Source organism: Sarcophilus harrisii, chromosome 4 (assembly GCF_902635505.1).
Source record: "Sarcophilus harrisii chromosome 4, mSarHar1.11, whole genome shotgun sequence".
Classification (NCBI taxonomy): Eukaryota; Metazoa; Chordata; class Mammalia; order Dasyuromorphia; family Dasyuridae; genus Sarcophilus; species Sarcophilus harrisii.
In genome coordinates this window covers 424,808,253-424,824,743 of record NC_045429.1, presented here as the reverse complement: position 1 = coordinate 424,824,743, position 16,491 = coordinate 424,808,253, and the positions used below count along the sequence as shown (strand labels likewise).

Below are 16,491 nucleotides of genomic sequence, written 5' to 3'. Positions count from 1 at the left end.
AGAAGGCGGCCAGAGAGAAGCCAAATAACTGATATAGCTGATATAGACAAAGTATAGATAGATAATATAGACATATATATATGATATAGACAAGTAGCTGATTTAGACAAAAACTACAAAACCCCATGACCTCCTCCCTGCATCCTGTTGACCTTTAAGACAATATCTTTAATGTTTGCCCAAGCCCATGTGGTCAGTTTGTCACCATGCTTGCTTAAGCTAATGTTGATCTTGATTGCAGTGCTTACTGAAGGGGGTTTCATGTTCCCTGAAATCACCTGATTTCTTATAAATCGAAACTTAGGCCTAGAATTTTATCTATTTTAATCAATAATCTTATGAGAAACCACACTAATCCCTCATGGTTAAGGGCCACTATTCCACCCACACCGGTGTATTAACTTTCCATTGAAAGGGGATAGGGGTGAGGGCTGGCAGGCCTCCAACAGCAGCCTGCCAGAAAATCCCAACTGCTGCAAAAGGTCTCTTCCCCACAGACTGATGGGGATTTGTTTGACTACAAAAGGAGTAAACACTCCTGTTTTACCTTCAAATTTCCATCTCAAAGGGGTGGCACTAAGTTCAACTGATTAGATCCTCCTATGCCAGACATGTGCGTGTGTGCTGCTGTCTTTGGCCAGTGACTAGGCCAGCTGGCATTCCTGATAACTCTGTGATCTAAACCTGTGTCCATTAACCCCTTCTGTGGCACCATTTACATAGACAGTGGCGGAGTTGGTCAGCTGTAACAGTTGCAGTCCAGAATATTACTGAATTCTGTCACTGAGAGTCCAAATCTGGGTAAATATCACCAAATTGCATATCAGGTGTGTGTATCAGGAGGCCTAAGGCCACTACTTCTCCTTGGTGATAAATCACACATTGTCGGCCTATATTTGTGACTGGAACATTCCTAACATGTTCCCCAGTTTCCCAGATGAGTATGTGAATAGACACTGTCTTGTAAGCACTCCTAGGGGGTGAAATGGTCAAGCCCACTGTGTGAGAAGGTTCTACAGGCTGAATGGGAACATGTTTCAGCTCCACGGGAGGTATTACTGCCATCCAGGACAGCATGTAGTTCTATTTGTCTCAACTGTAATCCCCTTCCTTTCTCAGAGTTTCTTTGACTGGCTAAAAAAGACTACTGGACTTTTAATGATTTCTTGGGCAGGGCTGTGGCTGCCATTATGCTACAATTGTTTTGTGCCTGGGGCCCTGGAACTGATCCCAAATTCCCATTTCCCTGAATTGAGCTACATTCTGATGCCCAGTGAAAGTCCTCGTTACACTTTGGGCACAGAGTTTTAGGTCTTGTTCCATCACCTTTTTCCTTAGTATGTAGGACAGCCAGACCCCTACCCAAATTGACTACTCAGAGGCTCGAGGCTTTATTCAGGATCTGGTGAGAACCGGTTGGTCCCACTCTGAGTAAAAGAGAAGTACTCGGAGTCAGGAGAGCCGCAGCCCAGTACATACATTCAGTTTTTATACACAAAGAGCTTCGGAAACCCCAAGCCCACCCACCTTTCCCCTTATGTAGTCTGATTGGTTATATAAGTTCTAATTCCCTTATTAGGAACCAGGATATTGGCAGTCTATAAATTCTGTTTCTCCCAAGTCACCTGATTTCTAGGAAATGGAAACAGCCCCCTAGGCTACAGGTAATTCAGCAAACTGAGAGGTCTTCACTTAAGTTATCCCATTCAATCTTCTCCAATAGTCCTTGTAACAGCAGTCTGCAAACGCTCTACCAAATCTGCAAAGGGTTCTGTAGGGCCCTGTACTATTTTTGTCAAGTAGCTCCCTCTCCGGGACAGAGCCCCATGCTTTAGTGGCAGCATCAGCTATCTGGACATATGTGGCCATTGGCAAGTTAATCTGAGCCGCTGTATCTTCATAGGGGCCGGTACCTGTCAGTTGCTCAAACGAGGCTTGTACATTAGCCCCAAGTAGACCGTTTCTTTGAGCCTGTATTCGGCACAGCTCACTATACTCATAAAGCCACACCAGGTTCTGAAACGGTTCCAAACACACTTTGGCTATATACTTCCAATCTTTAGGAGGCAGGGCTTCACCAGCCAAACTGTCCAACAACATCCTGACATATGGTGACTTAGGCCCGTAAAGGTTACACCCCTTCTTCAGGTCTCTGATGACACCTAGGTCAAAGGGAGCGTTTCTCCTAGCCTGAGGATCCAGCTCCTTTAGTACAGAGAGTCCTACTCCGAACCAGGAAATATCCTGACCTTGCTCTTTGGCTCTGATCAGCGCCACCTGTAACCGGGAAAGTCTCGGGCTTCTGGTGAGGGCCATCTGCCACAACCCACTTTCCTCTCTCCTTTCCTTTTCCCGACAACCGGGCTCAACCGGAGGGGGAGGAAGAGGCGGGGGATGGAATAGGCTCGGGTCAGGCAGCGGGGGATATGTTAACGGCGAAGGCACAGTGGGGACCCGCTGCGGGCTAAGAAAAGTGGAAGTGCCGCGTTCTTCACGACTCCCCGCACCTTTTTGGCACTTGTCTAACTTCCAGCCTTCGTCTTCAACTTTCTCTTGGGTCTGACCTCCCACCCTACAAGCTCTCTTTTCCTGATAATAAGTAGGCTCTCTCAAAGCCAATTTTATTACATTATAGATAAGAAACGTGTGCTCGGGGAGCGAGCCAGGGCCTGTGATGTGATGGTATTAATTGTTCTCCCACTATCTTGCATTTCTCAGGCTCCAAAATCTCCTCCTTAGGGAGCCACGGAGACCTGCGCTCCACCGATCTGCTTCTGGATTACTAACAAGCCTTGCTTTCTTATCAACCTTACTAAGTATTTTTCTTACTTCCCTCTAGAGGGAGGCTCCTTTGCTAGTTCTTGCTCCATGTCGGGGGAAAACGGTCCCTGTTCAGGGCCAATTGTCGGTTTCGGGAGCCCTGACGTTAGGTGAGAATGAAGAATCGGAACTAGGGGAAATGGTCAAGCAGGAGTCCTTTTATTCAAAGGACTCCTAAACTTAAACTGAGTAGGGTACTGCGCATGCGCTTTCTAGCTACGTCGGCACACTGTTCCAATACTTTATACCTTATCCAGAGCTCCCTACTGTCTGTGCCCCTCAAAAGGGAATTAATGGATAAGTTATGGTATGAAAGTAATGGAACATTATTGTTCTATTAAAAACAAAAATGTGAACAAGCTGATTTTAGAAAGGCTTGGAAAGATTTACAGAACTGATGATGAAATATATGAATCTCTGTATCTGTCTCTGAATCCCTATCTCTATCTCTCCATCCTTCCCCACTGACTTCCTCTCTCTCCCTCCCCCTTCTCTCTCCCTCCTTTTTCCTCTATCCTCTTTCTATCTCTCTCTGGGTCTCTTTGTATCTTTCTCTGTCTCTGTCACTGCCTCTTATCTCCTGTCAGTCTCTGTGTGTTTCTGTCACTATCTCTATCTTTATCTCTCTCAGTCCCTCTGTGTGTGTGTGTGTGTGTGTGTGTGTGTGTGTGTGAGAGAGAGAGAGAGAGAAACAGAGACAGAGAGAGACAGAAAGAGAGAGAGAGAGAGAGACAGAGACAGAGAGACAGAAACAGAGAGACAGAGAGAGACAGAGAGAAAGAGAGACAGAAACAGAGAGAGACAGAGAGACAGAGACAGAGAGAGAAACAGAGACAGAGAGACAGAGAGAGAGAGAGAAACAGAGACAGAGAGAGAGAGAAACAGAGAGACAGAGAGAAAGACAGACAGAAAGAGACAGAGAGAGAAACAGAGACAGAGAGAGAGAGAAACAGAGAGAGAGAGAGAGAGAGAGAAACAGAGACAGAGAGAGAGAAACAGAGAGACAGAGAGAAAGACAGACAGAAAGAGACAGAGAGAGAGAGAGAGAAACAGACAGAGAGAAAGACAGAGAGACAGAGAGACAGAGAGACAGAAACAGAGACAGAGAGACAGACAGAAAAAGAGAGAGAGAAACAGAGAGACACAGAGAGAGAGACAGAGAGACAGAGACAGAGACAGAGAAACAGAGACAGAGAGAGAGAGAGAGAAACAGAGAGACAGAGAGAGAGAGAGAGAGAAACAGAGAGAAAGACAGAGAGACAGAAACAGAGACAGAGAGACAGACAGAAAAAGAGAGAGAGAAACAGAGAGACAGAGAGAGACAGAGAAAGAGAGATAGACAGAGAGACAGAGAGAGACAGAGAAAGAGAGATAGACAGAGAGACAGAGAGACAGAGACAGAGAGAGAGACTATCTCTATCTCCCTCAGGCGGCCTGTCTCTCGCCTTCCTCCTTCCTTCCCTCCCCTTCCCCGCCCTTTCCCACGGCGCTCCCATTTCTCTCCCCTCCAGTCGGTATTCGCACGCGTTTGCCGGACTCGCCTTTGACTTCTCGGCAGAGCGTGGGCCGCAGGCAGCGTCTGCCTGCACCGCCGCGGGACGTCCCCCCTGGGGAGTGAGGGGAGAAGCGGCCTGGGGGAGAGCGTAAGTGGGCGCGGGCGGGTGTGCTGTGGGCCAGTGGGCGTGAGGACGTCGGTGTCGGAAGGCACGAGGAAGACGTGGGAAGGGGCTGATTCCGTCTCGAGGCCAAGTTGCGCGTTCCCCTAAGGCGGGGCCGGGAAAGCAGTTGGAATACAAGTGGGAGGAGCTTCTGTTTCCAGAGGCGCTTCTTGAACTAATGCCTGCTCGGGCCTTGGAGCGGACGCGTCCGGAGGAGTTCCCGGGCTGTGTTCCGTGTATTCTATCGAGAGTGAAACTACTATACGATACGCGCCAAGTTCAAATGTGTTTATCTTCTTTATATTCAACTTTCAACCATGACACCGCGGCGGCCGGTTAGCTCAGTTGGTTAGAGCGTGGTGCTAATAACGCCAAGGTCGCGGGTTCGATCCCCGTACGGGCCAGTTATTTTGGAGTTCTGGGAGCCGCTGGAAAAACTCGGAAACTTCAAGAAATCTGTATTCCCAGCTCTTTGTTCCTCTTCAGAGTACGCCAAAAGATAGACCTTTCCCTTGACTCCACTTAAAATCCTTTAAATGTGCTTTTATTCAGACTTTAATAAACGCCAAGTAAAATGGCCATTTCCGTATAGAGAGTAAAATAAAAAGAGGGGTTGCCCATAATCCTGAAGCTCTCTGTTGTGTACAATTTTCCTTTTAAACATAGTTCACTTTTCCAAACTGTTCTGCTTGTCTGGGCTTCCTTCCTTCGGACTTTCTATTCTTTTATTACATTTACCCTTCAATTTAGCACCACTTTGCTCATCTAGACACATGGCAATGATTCTTGTAATATATATCTTACGGATTAAAAAGAAAAACGGACTAATTTGGTAAAGCTTCTTGCAAATTCTATAGGTAAAGTAGGGAGTGTTGGACGAGGAGGAGGATTATAAATGTGATTACAGAAAAAGAATGAAAGAGTAGATTTCTAACCCAGACCTGCTCACAACTTCGAGGATAGCAGCTCCATGAATTAGTCACTTCCAGGGATATTCGTAAAAATGCTTAAGGTGTGTAGAGGGCGGAGATAGAATCTGTGAACGACACGCTTTTAAGGAGAAACTGCATTTTTTCCCCAACACTTTCTCAATTCTAGGTAACCCAGAAAACAATAAATGAACCCCTCATTTGTAGGACGTTCGCTTGCTTGTTTCGGAGGTGGAAGTGTTCACTCCGAAATTTTAAACATCGGCTTGAAAGCCTGTGCATCCCTGATCCATTTCCTTTTCTTCACCTTTCACAATCATTCATTGTTTATTCAGTGAATGTCCAGTGTCTATGCAGACACATATACATATATATATAAAGCAAAACCGAGTCTAGATGTCATTACTCTATGTTCAAGTGAGAACGGAATTTGGAGAAATTAAATTTAATCTATGAAGAGTCTGTAAGGATACTAGAAGTCTAAATGTTATTCTGTTGCGATTGAAGAAATAGTAAATGAGGAAGCAGACTTTTTTTTTTTTTTTAAGAGAAATGATTTTGCTATTCTCTTTTGAAGGAACATGAGAATCTGGGGGGGAAAGATCTTAACTGCATACTGAGACAGTTTAATGGTAGATTTGTTTTTCTACCATTATTTAGTAATGGTTAGAAGTAATTGTCGCTATCTCTTTCATATAATCAAAAGTGTAAATAATTATATCTTATTGTTGATTACAGCTAATGAATTATGTAGGCTTTGATGTTTATTTAAACCTAGGACATTAAGAGGGTTCATAAAGAGATGAGATGTTGATTACAGCTAATGAATTATGTAGGCTTTGATGTTTATTTAAACCTAGGACATTAAGAGGGTTCATAAAAAGATGAGGGTTCATTTTATATTTAATTAACCAATGTAGGAGATCAAAGATCATTGACTAATTATTGAAAGACGTTGCCATTTTAGTAATTTATGAGGAAATATAATAATATACACCTTAAAACTTTAATCTGGAGTTAAGAGTGATGAAGGTAAGAGTGATTAATTGTACATAATGTGTAAGAAGGGTTTGATATGATTGTCAGTTAGTACAGTGCATCACACAAATCCTACATAGCTTGTACCTTTTGATGTTTAATCCAAAATGCTGGTTCATATATTACATGCTCATGTGTGTGTGTATGTATATATACACATTATACACACTACACATGTGTGTGTAGTGTAGTGGGTGTCTAGAATATGCACAAACTATGAATTCTGGTGATAAAAATTCTCATGATTTTTCTCAAAATATCTCCCAGTCATGATCCTCCTGGAGTAGTTGTATTGGCAGGCAAGCTGATAGGGTCTGCTTATGCACCACCAGACTTCCATTACATTTGAGTATATTGACAAATTTGCATAGAATTTGCTGGGCCTGGAGTCCACGAAACTTGAGTTCAAATCCACTTTCAGACATTTACTCTCCTTGTGTTGGGGCAAGTCACTTTCCCTCTGTATATGCCTCAGTTTTCTGTAAACTGTAAAATGGATATAATAATATCACCTACTTATGTAGGGTTGCTGTGAAAATAAAATGAGATAATATATGTAAGGTGCCCGGCATATGAAAGGTACTATATTAATGCTTATTCTCTTTCCCTCCATTACAGACACTAGGCTATTTTCTCCATCTATATATTCTCTGAAGAGCAGTGATCAAAAGACCATGAGGCTGTTGAAGGACAGCAATACAATTAAGATAGCCCTGACATCTTTCCCCATCTCTCCAGAACAGAATGTTAGCCCATCTGTCAGTCAATCTTTCATTTCCTAATTTTTTCTTCCCAATGGGAAAGAATGGATGTGTGTGTATGGGGGTGAGGGGGTGGGCAGGAAGTGGAGGAATCTCTTTTAAGCAAGTTATTTTTTCATTGTTTGCTTTCATTTCTTTTATGCTTTTATACTTTTTGTTATAAAAACTTGCTGACCATCAACCAGATCAGTTTGCTTATTGAAAGGAGTGGAGGGAGGGACATATAGGAAGAATCCTTAAAGGAACAAGAAGCATTTTCCCCTCAGTGCAATCTGAGAGTGGAGAGACCTTTAACAGCAAATCCATTCAATATTATTGGAATATTAGACAAACCTCGAAGAATCTGTAACAAGGAAGCTGGGAATCTTCTGAATTTACCTGAGGCTACAGGCTTCCCCCAGAGACGTTTAATCTGATAGATCAGAGATGCCAGAGGTACAATTTGCAAAAGGCTGAGCAGTGGGTTTTATGCAAGCCACAGCTGACTAGTTCTCAGAATTTGGGGCTCCTGCCCTCTTTTTGCTCAGACACTCACCCTGGTGTCTACACATATACTTATATGAGATAGAGGAGGCTGGGAAAGGAAGGAAGACTCAGCTACAAGCAGTTATTTATCGGTGGTAGACCTGCTTCTGTCACCCAATAGCTTTTTAGACAATAAGTCACTTAATTTAGACTTAGACTTAGACAATAAGTCACTTAATTTCTCAGTACTCTAATTTTTTACAAATTTCTCTGAGTTACATATAAAACCATTTTTTACATTTCCTTTTAAAACTTTGAGCTCCAAGTAGTTTGGAACTATGCTCAAAAAGTGATCAAACTGTGCATACCCTTTGATCCAGCAGTGTTACTACTGGGATTATATCCCAAAGAGATTATAAAGAAGGGAAAGGGACCTGTATGTGCACGAATGTTTGTGGCAGCCCTTTTTGTAGTGGCTAAAAACTGGAAACTGAATGGATGTCCATCAGTTGGAGAATGGCTGAATAAATTGTGGTATATGAAAATTATGGAATATTACTGTTCTGTAAGAAATGACCAACAGGATAATTTCAGAAAGGCCTGGAGAGACTTACACGAACTGATGCTGAGTGAAATGAGCAGGACCAGGAGATCATTATATACTTCAACAACAATACTAGATGATGACCAGTTCTGATGGACCAGGCCATCCTCAGCAACGAGATCAACCAAATCATTTCTAATGGAGCAGTAATGAACGGAACTAGCTATGCCCAGAGAAAGAACTCTGGGAGTTAAGTAAAAACCATTACATTGAATTCCCAATCCCTATATTTATGCACACCTGCATTTTTTATTTCCTTCACAAGCTAATTGTACAATATTTCAGAGTCTGATTCTTTTTCTACAGCAAAATAACGTTTTGGTCAGGTATACTTATTGTGTATCTAATTTATATTTTAATATATTTAACATCTACTAGTCATCCTGCCATCTAGGGGAGGGGGTGGGGGGGGGGTTAAGAGGTGAAAAATTGGAACAAGAGGTTTGGCAATTGTTAATGCTGTAAAGTTACCCATGTATATATCCTGTAAATAAAAGGCTATTAAATAAAAAAAATAAAAAAATAAAACTTTGAGCTCCAGATTCTCTCCCTTCCTCTCCACCCTCACCCCCATTAAGAAAGCACATGTAAAGTTATGAAAAAGATTTCTATAAAATGTTGTGAAAGAAACCATGGATTTCCCCCCACCGCCCCCCCAAAAAAAAAACCCTCAAGAAAAAAAAAAAGTACGCTTCAATTTATATTCAGGTACACTCAGCAATTTTTCTGATATAATTAGCAAATTTCTCAGCATTCTATACAACCCTTTAAAACTACAAATTGCAAAGCAGGTGCTGACCTGTGTTTGCAGAAATACTGAATCAAAGAATCCTCTGTCAATTAAGTCAGATTTAGTTCTATACCTTAGAAGTATTTCAACTTCAACAAGTTTCCTCTCTTATATTGACCCAATCTGATTATTCCCTCCCCCCCCCTTTTTTTTTTTACCATCTTTGTTCCCTTTATTGCCATAGAGTATGTGTATTGATTACTTATGCAATAATAACCCACTATCAGTGCTGGTCTCAATGCGTCCTAGACACTAGCTTTCTCCTGCCTCACTAAGAAGCCCTACTCTAGCTCTAGACCCATACCAGAATGGAGTAATTCATTACTGGGAAGCCTGGTTTCCAAAGAAATAAGTTATTTGGTTATGTTATAGTTTCATCTTTTCTAGTTTGTTATTTTTATTGATTTTTACCTGCAGCCCTAGATCTCTGGGGAAAATCACTGCAAGTTTTGATTTGGTTCTGAAAAAATGGAAGGAATAAATGGAAAATAGTGTTTGATGTGGTCTATTTATTTTTTTCTACACACACACATACACACAGGCACTATACACACAACCTACAAGTGTACATTGAAAGAAAAACTTTAATAAGCAACAATGAAACAGCTGTTATATTCTAATAACTGCTAGCATTATAATTTATATTGTACCTACTATGTGACAAATGTTTCAAAAATATGGTTTCATTTTTTTCTTACAATAACCCTGGGAAGTAAGTGCTGTTATTCCAGATATTATTACAGATGAAGAAACTAAGAAAGTGCTAATTTATGCAGGGTCACACAGCTAGGTGTTAAAGTTAGGGAATTTGAATTCAAACCTGCCTATATCCTCTTTTAGGAGGTTAAGATTTAACCATAAAAGATTTTGTGGGACTGTTGAATAATCATTTTATATTTCATCATGACTCTGTATTGTTCAGTTGGTCAGTCAATAAACATTTAATAAGTGCCTGCTATGTGCCAGAGACTGTGCTGTGTTGGAGATACAAAGAGAGGCAAAAGACATTCCTACCCTCAAAGAGCTTACAATCTAATTCGGAAGACAACAAGCAAATAAACAAGTTATAAATAGGATAAATAATATAAAATAATTAAAAGAGGGGAGAATTAAGAAGAATTAAGAAAGGCTTTCTGTAGAAGATATGTTTAATATTGGAGATGATAGGAAACAACTGTAGTTTATTAAGTGGGGGAATGACAGGATTCTTTAATTTTAGGAAAATCAGTTTGGCAGCTGAATGAAGAATAACAGAGTAGAGAGAAATCTGAAGCATGCAAATCCACCAGCAGCAAGTAGTTTTATTTTCACATCCCTCTCTCTATCCACTTCGAAATCTTGAAAATCAGGGCCTGCTAACTGCCTTCATGCAGCCCAAAGAAGATTGAAAGAGCCTTTTAAAATGTGCTTTTAGTAAGGTAATAAGTGCAAACAAAACCCATATTTCATAAAATCAGATCTCTTTTTAAAGAATAGGTTTTTGTTTTTACCCTAACAAAAGCCAATTTGTAGTCAATTTTTTTTGTTGCTGTGGTGCAATTCTTGTCTAACTTTTTGGGACCCCATTTGGAATTTTCTTGCTTGACAGAGATACTAAAATGGTTATTTACAGATGAGGAAACTGAGGCAGACAAGCAGACTTGCCCAAGGGCGCACAGCTACTAAGACCCCAACTTGAATCGACAAAGATAAGTCTTCCTGACTCCAAATATTTAAAAAGAAAGAAGCAAATACATACATACATAGATAAATAAATGGATGGATGGATGAATGATTAAGCAAAGAAAGAATGTCTCCTATAGAACATCCAATGAAAAACTATTTCATTGGAATATCTACAATGAAGGAGAACTCACTCCATTTTGATAGCTCTAATTTTTGAGGAGTTTCCCTTACAATGAGTCTGAATTTTCCCCTCTGTCTCTTCTACCCAGTGTTCAAAAAGACGAATCTTCCTGACTGCAGGCCAGCATTCCCATCCACTGAGTTAGGTAGCTACCCAATGTAGTCAATTCATATGAGAGAAATAATCCAAAATAAGAATTATTGGGCCTTCCTTAGGAGCTTCCTGCCTTACTTTGGGGTTTTGCCCTTTTCCTCTCAAGGCCAGCAATTCTGAAACTTTTTGATCTCAGGACTCTGTTGAGAGCCGGAAGTTTTAAGTATACTTCTCCAGAGTTCCGGTTCTCTACAGGACTCCTTTATACTTAAAAAAAAAAAAAAAAATTAAGGAACATTTCCTTCCCCAGGAGTTTTAGTTTATGTGGGTTATATAACATCCATCTATATTTACCATATTAGAAATTTAAAAGTTTTAGTATTATGAAGATAATTTGAACCTCTCGGAGCCTTTAAAAGTTCTCAGGGACTTCCAAGAGTCCCCAGACCACATGAAAACAGCAGCTGTAGAGCATTAGTTGAGATCCAGAACATTTAGTAGTTCCGATCATTCTGGGTTGTTGAAAGAAAAGATGCAATTTCAATAATTTCATCTTTTCCCTATGCGTGTCTCTCTTTTTCCATGTCCCTGGCTGGTGCACGATACCGTAATTTCACCGGGAAAGGGACCTTACTTAATTAAATAAGGACTTATCGAGGGTGTATACATCTCGGCGAGAAGTTGTAATGACAGTTTTTTTTAAGCACAATCTTGCATAGCCTCAGAGTACTGGAGCGTTTCTAAACCACTACAGGGACTGCTTTTGCTGTTTTTAAAAGTGCAAGAAGAACCCCGTAGTCGGCAGGATTCGAACCTGCGCGGGGAGACCCCAATGGATTTCTAGTCCATCGCCTTAACCACTCGGCCACGACTACCTGCATATCAAACACTTCTCTTTAAAGCTTTTTCTTTGATCTGCCTTAATTGTTCGCGGCTCTTTTAGGCAGTTGTCTGGAAGAGTAAGACATTAAATGACTTGGCTACTGTCACATACAATTAACAAGTCAGCTAATTTGTTATACTTCAATAGGGAATTTCTACTTGGATGACATCTTAGTTGAGCTGAGTTAGTGTGTTCCCAACTGGAAAGTTCATTCATTCAATCGTGGCTATCTAATAGACATTCTCATTTGTGGAACAAGTCCTTCGTGGAAGGGGGCCACACACAAATACATACACACAGGGAGAGACAGGGAAAGGAGGGAGGAAAAGGGGAGAGAGACAGAGAGAGACAGAGACAGAGATAAACAGAGAGAGAGGGAGGGAGCCAGAAAGAAAGGGGAGGGAGGGGGATAGAAGAGGAAGAGGGAGGAGAGGATGAAGAGGAGGGAGGGAAAAAGAGAGAGGGGGGAGGGAAGGAGAGAATATGATAGATAGATAGATAGATAGATAGTAGATAGATAGATAGATAGATAGATAGATAGATAGATAGAGTTTATTTGCACAAATTGTCTCCCCCCTTCAGCTCATGAGCTACTTAAGGGCAGGAACTACCTTATTTCTTTCTTTGTAGACTTAACAATTAGAATAATGACTGATACATAGGGCTGGGCACTTAACAGATGTTTTTTGGTCTATCAAAGCCAGCTGTACAGGAAGAACCCAACGCTTGGATGTAGGGAGAGGGAGGAGGGAAGGGGACATTGGTTTTCTATCCTCTAGCAATGAAGCTACTTACTCACCCAGAAGGTACTCGGTGCATCAGCCTGAGAGCTTAGAAGAATCCAAGTAGGAGAACTCCCAACTCAGACATATTCTTCAGACAGATAGATAGAAAGACAGTTAATTGAAGCTTGGATCTCCTTCAAGGATTATGACCTCTGGAAGCTGAGAGGAAAACCAACATAGATGGAAGATAGAGCTCCTCTTGCGTTCAAGAGTAAGATTACAGAAATGGCTGTATCGGGAAAGGTTTTTAAGGCCTGCCAGTACAAGAGGAATGAATAGCTCTGATCATATGTGTGCTTCCTTACTATTGTGCCATGTATTCCTACTTGTCCTTGCCAAACATTGTAATATGGATCGATGGGAAAGTCTATCCCAAATTTATAAGAAATAATATTTTGTAGGCATAATTTTTGTTCTGCATTTTTAGAAAATGTCTTTGCCTAACCTAATTGTTTCTCCTGACTATTCATAGGAAACATTTTGGTCGTGAGTTGTAAGGGTATGGCTAGAAAGAGAAAGGGGCAGAAATCTTCATTAAACTCAATAGTTTAAGTGCCAAGTTAGGAGACTAGACCAGAGATGTGGTCTTATTTTTTTTTTTAACTGACAGGAGTTCAGGGATCAAAAACATTTAGCTACCACTGGTTTAAGAGACAGAGCAAAATGTCCAAGAAATTACATAGAATCAATATAAAAAAAAGCTTTGCTTTCAAATCACTCTGGACATTTATAAATTTTTTAAAAATTACAACCTTGATTATCTAACTCAAACGAGGCTCATAGCCTGTAAGGGACTGCAGCTGATACAAATAGATGTTACTCTTATAAATGTAACCTTTTAAAATAAGAATCAACTCCAAGGAAAAAACCCAGATAGCTACATAGTAATATACATATTATCCTCATAAGTAGTGTGGGAGTTAGGTGCATTCATTACATCCCCATTTTACAACTGAGAAAACTAAGGTTTCTAGATCGAATCACAGACCTCGTGTCTAAAACCAGATAGAGTTTCTATCTTCCTGACTCTAAGACCTGCTCTTTACCCACTGCACCACCTTCTAAAAGTTGTAGGGTCACTTATAAGACTCATTTCTACATTCTCACCATTTACAAAAGAAAAGCAACCCAGAGAAACAGGCATTTCTTAATATTCTCAGAATAACGTTAAGTGTATTTTAGAATAACATTAGCCTAGTCGAGAAACTCTGAGGCAGGAGAGGGATTGTGGAAAATCAGATTGCCTAGAATTAATTCTTTTCCATTCAGTTTGTTGACTTCTTTCTTCCCTGGCTTCCTTCAACCTTCTGCTCCCCTAACCCAGGCCGCTGAGTAGGAATTTTGTAGCAATAAAATCCCAGAAAGAAGATCGCAGAAATACACACACACACACACATACCCATATATACATATATATTATTGTATTACTGAATATGTATGTATACATGTAAATATGTGTATATATATATACATGTGTATGTATGTATACAATAATACAATATGAATATATAAGTTGTAATGGCGAGGTGGACTTCTAGCTAGAGCTTCGTAGGATTAGGATTCCAAAAGGAAAAATACTTCCAAATAGCCTAGGCTGGTAAAGTCCTGAATAAACTAAGAGTGCAGCCTGATTTTCTGTTTTCTGTTTCCTCTTCCTTTGCCAAGAAGGCGAGGAGCTGAGTTCTCGAGAAGAGAAAGGTTGATAGCACCGCCCAGTGGTCATAGTCTACTACGAGTTTATGGCAGAAGCCCCCGATTTTTCCCGTCCTTATCTCGCTCCCACAAAACTCTTCTCTCTGAGAGTGATCGCCGCTTAGCCCGAAGGTGGTAAGCAAGAGCCCTCCCTCCAGTCCTTCAGGGGGCTTTCGTTTTCCGAACTGATGTCTCCCCGTCACTACTAAGGAGAAAACTCCACGCCAGGAAAGCGCTTTCTTCAAAGGCTCGGCCCAAGTACAAGTTCTCACTCAGGTCTTCCTTTCCTCCAGATATATGGTGTACCTTTCTTTCCCCATCCCCAGGATTAATGTAAGTTACCTAGAGACAGAGTCTGGTTTGTCTTTGTACACAGTCTTCCCAGTCACACAAGCACTAAAGAAAGTCCCCAAGCCCCTGGAGGTTTTACCCTCGCACCGGAACAAAGGTGCCCATTCTGAGAGGACTTACTTCACTCACCATCTGAAACCCTGAGAAGGACCGACCCGCAGGATCTCGCGGCCCCTTAGAAGTATCCTCAGCGCCTACCACAAAGTCTTGCGCTAATAATAATTGCAATTAATTGGTGCAAATACAAAAGAAAAACTTTTACCAATTTTTTTGGGGGGATAAAAAAAATATGCCCCTCTGCGCCCAACGTGGGGCTCGAACCCACGACCCTGAGATTAAGAGTCTCATGCTCTACCGACTGAGCTAGCCGGGCGAGGAGTTGGGGAAACTTCTACTTGACAGCTCATGAAGAAAAAAAAAAAAGCACGCGTTGCACTCTTGGTGAAAAGTTTTTAAACTGTTCAAATTAAATAGGACGTAAAATGAAAAATGCCTATCCGTGCAAACTTTGGTGGCCTCGTTCCCGGATTAGGGAAGATCTCAATAGGATTTCCTGCGCCTCCTCACTTTAATAAGCCAGAGTCCCGAGGGAGTTGGAGAGGGAAGGCCTGGGTCCTGGGGGAAGGCGCGCTGAATCTGCATGAATTCTGACGAATTCTTTAGAAATGGGCTCGTTCTGTTTCGTTGTTTTTCTTGCCAGTTCCCGCACCGACCTCCTCACTTCCTCTCTTCACGGAGGGTCCCTTCTTGGGAGGAAGAAGAGCTGGAGAAACTCATGCGTTTGGTATTTCTCGTAGCAATGGGAGGGGAGGTTTAGTCTTGAATGGGCCATAGCTCTCTGTCCCCTTACACTTGAACCGGCCACGGCTCTCTGTCCCCTTACACTTGAACCGGCCACGGCTCTCTGTCCCCTTACACCTGAGCAGACTGGCTAGCATTTCTCCGTCCGCTCAGTAGCCAGACGTAGGAGGGAGGACCCAAGGGCTCGGAGAAGACCGGCCAGTGTCCTGAAGCGCTCGGAAGTCCAATGACAACGACTTTCAAAGTCATTCATTCTTCTCCAGGATCCCGCTCTGTCCAAGTATTCTTTGCAACAGGATTAACGGGACATAATTAATGGAGTGGGATTATCAACACGGAACCCTGGGCCTGAGTCTGCCAAATAATTCTGCTTACCCTGATCTAGGCTCACCCTCTCAGGGAATGTTTCAGTTACAATTTTAATAAGGACTTGGGAGCTAAGGAGGACCCCCCTGCTTCCGTGGGCTAAAAGAGTTGAGAGCCCCAAGAGAGGAGGCCCAACAAGTGAAGTTTCTAATTTACCGAAGGAAAATGGAGTTTCTCACTGGTGAAGATTCTTCCTCGTGGCGTTAATGCCATAAAAAATAACCTGAAGTTTTCTACTGCTTTTAAAAAGGTTCTTTCATTGAAGCAGCTCCCAGATTAGGTAAATAGCCAGGAAACAAACGTTTATTATACACTTACCACGTACCAGGCCAAAAAAAAAAAAATCCGTCATTTCAATCACCCCGAATATAATGTATTTTAGTTTGCTGTAGCTTCTTGTCCCTCTGAATCCCACCCCACCCGATTCACTCTATTCCAACACCATACAGCTGCTGCCTTCTATTTTCCTTTGCTTTTTTTTCCCCAATGTGTTGGGAACTAACCTTAAGACCATGCAAAAGTGAGTTTTTATTATTCTCAATATTCTACAGTCTTGGGACTGAGCGGGACAGTTTACTCTTTACTAAGATCTGTATACCCAGGCAGGGG

At 41.7% G+C, this 16,491-nt stretch overlaps 3 non-coding genes across 3 annotated transcripts; 1 reads left to right on the top strand and 2 right to left on the bottom strand.

Annotated features, from left to right (window-relative positions):
- Positions 1-4,808: 4,808 nt before the first annotated feature.
- Positions 4,809-4,882, top strand: TRNAI-AAU. Its single transcript has one exon. It is a non-coding gene; the product is annotated as a tRNA-Ile (tRNA).
- Positions 4,883-11,797: 6,915 nt separating this feature from the next.
- On the bottom strand, positions 11,798-11,879 carry TRNAS-AGA. The gene has a single exon. It is a non-coding gene; the product is annotated as a tRNA-Ser (tRNA).
- Positions 11,880-15,015: 3,136 nt separating this feature from the next.
- TRNAK-CUU lies at positions 15,016-15,088 on the bottom strand. Its single transcript has one exon. It is a non-coding gene; the product is annotated as a tRNA-Lys (tRNA).
- Positions 15,089-16,491: the final 1,403 nt, after the last annotated feature.